This window comes from Apis dorsata, unplaced genomic scaffold (genome assembly GCF_000469605.1).
Source record: "Apis dorsata unplaced genomic scaffold, Apis dorsata 1.3 scaffold_326, whole genome shotgun sequence".
NCBI classification, from domain to species: domain Eukaryota; kingdom Metazoa; phylum Arthropoda; class Insecta; order Hymenoptera; family Apidae; genus Apis; species Apis dorsata.
Window position 1 is genome coordinate 121356 of NW_006263594.1, and position 5017 is coordinate 126372.

A 5017-nucleotide genomic window follows, 5' to 3' on the forward strand; every position below is an offset into this window, starting at 1 on the left:
CTATGAATCGTTACGTTTTTACGGCATACACACACCGCACGCACGCACGCACGCACACTAAACTACATCGAATCACAACGTTGTTTAACAAATCCGTATTTCTGTGTCTCTTTGTATTACAATCGTTTATAAGAGATATATAATTAATAATTTTCATACGTGAACGAGTGCAATTATTCGAAACACAATGAGTAATTTAAATTAAAAAAAAAAAAAAAAATTGTTCTTATAAATGATTCTTAAACGAGAAAGACGGACGCTCTCTGTCAAAAGGGATATCTCAAATCCAATCTTTCTCTTTTATTTTTTATCAACTTAGTAATAATAAGAGGAAGAAGAAGAATTTATCGAGTTTTACGATAAATGGAAGGGCAAGGTTAGCTTAGGCGAAAATAATAATGAGGGGAGGGGGGGTTTAAAGGAAACGTTAAATTCAATTTCCATCCACGTTGTACACTTCGAGCACTGCTGGGCGAAGGGTGGGATGACGATGCTCGATGTGACGGTAAATCTGGTCCACGGTGGTTGTCGCCGCGGTATCACAGTAAGGGCACATCTTCCTCGGCTCGAATCCGCACACTCGTATCATATGCGTGCGAAGATCGGTCAAACGATCGAAATTCGCGCAACACTTTGGACAGAAATTCACGGATCCCCTCGGTAAGGAGGGCGAACGAACGTTTACTCGAAGATTCGCCACCTGTCCTGCGTTGATCCTTGCCCGTCGGAACCTCAAACCTTCCGCCCCCAAGTTAAACAACGCGCTTCGACGCCTACCTGAAATCGAATGTATTAGCCAATTAGAAGTTTTCTCCATCTATCCGAACTCTCGCTTCTTTCTTTTTTATTTTGTACATCGATTCTCGGGTCAACACGATCGATCAACAATGCGTGTGTCCTCTCTCATTTATTCAGCAAGGAAGGTTGAGAAGATTGGAAAATGTTAATAATTTTTGTACAATAAACGTTTTTTGGAATAATTATATAAGATAAGGAAGGATATTTAATACATAATATGCTTGCAAAAAATCTTTGCGACGCCAATCTTGATTCCCTCGATTCCTGTTGTTTCTGCTTTCCGCTCGATTGCTACGGAATTTTTCATAAAGTAAGTATTATTAGAATATACGGTATATATATGGGTAATATAATCCAAACATTAGTGGGTTGGTATATTTTTAGAAATATACAGAAACAGATAATCTAATCTATGTAAAGAATATATCGTCACAAATATTAAAAATCAGATATAAACCCAAAATTTATTTTCAAATTGTTGAAACAATTTTTAAAAATTAGAAACTGATATTCGCAAAGCCTCCTTCAACCCCTGATATTAAAATCAAGCGGAACAAGGATGCGAGAGATAATTAATTAAAATAATTACCGTTATCCACGCAACAATTTCGATTTAAATTGTACTTTTTGTGTATTTATTGTGTTTCTGTAATACTCTTCGTTAACTCTACGCGTACAATAAGGTTAGAATAATCAAAAAGAACGAACAAAACGAAGAAACGCGTTTTAAATAAATCTTGTTCGCTTTTCTTCTCACCCTCACCTCGATACTTTTTCTTTCTCTTTTTTATCTCTTTCGTTACTTCTCTTCTCTCTATCCTTCGCAAATAAACGCTCTGAAAACATCCGTCATATAACGCACCATCAATCACGCATGCTTCCTCGATGATCATATTCTTGCGACAATTTTTGCAAAATGCAGAAACAAATCGTAGATCATAGACCGTCGTTTCTCATGCGTTATCTTGACCAATAAAACTTAATTTTCCAATAGTAATCGATGAATAAAGAAATAAGAAATAATACAGTTTAAATTAAATTAAGTTAGTTTTGAACGCATCTTTCATTCTCTATTCACCGGATACTATTAAAAAATCCTTCTCCCCCCTAAAAAAAAAAAAAGTTTAAAAATAGTCCTCCCTCCCAAAAAACAAAGTTTCGTCGAATATGGAACATTCTCTAAGAACCAATATCCTCTCCAATATTCGAATAAATTTCGCGAAAATAATAACAGAACAATAACACAGAGAATCGTTTCGCAATTGTTCTTTTACTTCTTTTATTTCTTGATTTGTCCATAATTTATTATTTATCGTATCGACGAGCACGAGTTGTCAAGGATTAGGAGAACAGGAACTTGTAGCCCACAACGTTTTCACGTTTTTTTGCAACGCGATCGTTCGACCTTCAGTTTAGGTCGATCACGTAAACATTCTGGCCACGATGGCACTGGCGAATGTGTCTGTAAACATGGCCGCGTTGCTTCATCCGCGCGGCACAATATGGACACTGAACCCTCGGCTCTTGCCCGCACTCGAACTTGGTGTGCCTTTTTAAATGCCAGGCGTGTATGTAGCTCTTGGAGCATCTAGAGCACGTGTGCCTCTCGATGTCTCGAAGAGTGGCCGCCCTACGCCTCCTCGAGCCTCCAAGAGGAGGCCTCTCTTCCTCGTAATCGTAATCCTTCGCTTCTTCCATCACCACGGAGCAAAGATTCTCCAGATCGGTTTCAATCTTGATCCTTTTCATCTCTAAAAAAAGAAAAGTAAAAAGGAAACGGAATTAGTCGCAATCTCGGGGACGTGTACGCGCGACCGGTCAAATAACGAAGAAGGGGAACGAAGAGGGGAACGAAAAAAAAAAAAAAAAAAAAAAAAAAAAAAAGAAACCACGGGAGGTTTTTTCCACCGACAGGAATTTAATTTAAACCAGATTTTTTTTCCTTTTTTTTTTTTTTTTCTTTTCTTTTCTTTTCTTTTCTCCCCGCCACCTTGTCTCCCAAGAAGGCCGTAAGCTGGCTTTTTTTTTTGTCAATGTTTTTTGAAAGAGCTCGATGGACTTAAAGAGTAGCGCCTAGCTTCGATAACGGGATCGAAACTGAAGATGAAAGGAGAAAATTTGCAGCCGTATTAGTACGTCAAATGATGATAAATGGCGATAAACCACGTGATAAACTTGTAACAAATTATACACCATTGTTAATAACAGAGCTTGCCCGCAGAGTGCACCATTCACTTGGCTTACGAACACAGCCGTATGATTTTTCTTCTTTCTCTAGTTTCATCCATATCTTAAAATCTAAAATCTTTGCGCACTACTTTTTAGATCCATGGAGAAAGCAAACACGCATAGACTCGACTTTTTTTTTGACCCAATGAATGATCCGTTAAAGGAGGAACAAAGTCTAAAAAAAAAAAAACAAAACGATAAAGCGAGTGGGAGAGGTGGGGGGGGGCGCGCCATCTAGGCGAATTATGGGAAAAAAGGAACGAGTGATTGTCGCGCGTTGAATTTACAGGAGCGAGGAAAAAATGAGGAGACCTAATTTCGAATCTCTGGCCAATAATCCAGGATTCTAACATCCGCACCCAAGGTGCCTTCTTCTTTTTCTTTTTCTTTTTTTTTTTTTTTTTTTATTCCTCATCACTCCGCTCCTATATCGTCTACAAACCGAAAACCACGATCACAAACAGATACTTGTTCAAGTACAAGAGTGCCGTAACAATGCTTTTATTCGCATTTCATATATACATTCGTTAAAATTGCACGCGTAATCGCTTCGTGTCCCCGGGATAATTCGATGTCTCCTCCTGATATAAGAAATAATACGACGAGGACACGAAGTTTGTCGATGTGAAACGAAACGATGTCGAGGATGATGACGACGATGGGATACCTTGGCGAGATGTGCTCCGTTGTGATCCTAATCCTAATCGTGGAAAGAGAAGATGGAAAGTCGATTATTCGATGGATATATCTACTCTGAACGGCAGCTCGTCAACATCAAGGCGAGTCGATAATGTAGATCCGTTGACCCGAATGTTTTCTACGTATGTGCTCGTTCACGTGAGCTCTTTGCTTGCTGCGCGTGCCGCAGTAAGGGCATTTGAACCTTGGTGCTACACCGCACTCGTAACGTAGATGGCGCTTTAAACTTTTCACCACGGTGTAACCGTTTCCACACTTCGGACACACGTAATTCTTTTTCTTGCTTCCTCTCCGTCGAAGCGATTCGTAGACGTCGATTCCCGATGCCTGATATTTCCTCGCCTCCTGATACGAATCGGCTTCATAATTCCCGTATAGCAGACGAAACGAACGACCCACTGAAAGCAAAACAAGAGCGAGACGGTTAGCAGGATCGAACAATGTTTCTGATGTGACGATTTTTGCGCCGCTATAGATGTCGCGCCACTCTCGTCCGTTTAACGTAAGGATGGAACGTTACGTCTCTCCTTACGTCTCTTTTCTTTCTGTCAATCGTCAAATCCTTTTTTTTTTTTTCTCTCTCTCTCATTTTTCCGGGAGAAAAATGACGAAGAAAAAAAAGAAAAAGAAAGAAAGAACGAGGAAAAGGGAGAAAATCCACCGCGCGCAAGGATGTGGGAGCAATATCATCGTGGTGAATTAAAACGTTTTATTATCACTCACTGTGTACAATATTATCGTAGGAAAACGATCCGTCCGTTTGATTAAAAATCGGTGAATTAACCTCACAGAGAGATTCATTCATTCAGAGAGGTATTTTTTCACCTCGTCTCGTAATTAAGATCGATCACGCAAACCTTCTCGGTCGGATGTTTCTTTCTGATGTGACAGTAAACCTGCGACGTTTGTTTGCTCTTCAAATCGCAATAAGGGCACTTGAACCTCGGTTCGTACCCGCATTCGTACTTGTAATGACGGTTACGGTTACTTTTCAGGGTGAAACCGTGCAGACACCTGGGGCAGTAATGAAGCAAACGATCCTGGATCCCCGTGCTTCCTGGTTTCGACGTGTTCATCAGCGAGTCCAACATGGTCAGATCTGAAAAAGAAAAAGAAACAACGATCGGTGAACCTCCGTCCGAAATGATTTACCTCGTACAACGAATAAGATCGGCAATCCTCGCGTTTCTTCTTTCCTCATTCTCGTCGATCAAATCTGTTGATCCAATAAAAGGAACACGATCTCTGCTTGGTATTTTTTTTTTTTTTTTTTTTGCAATCCACAAAATAA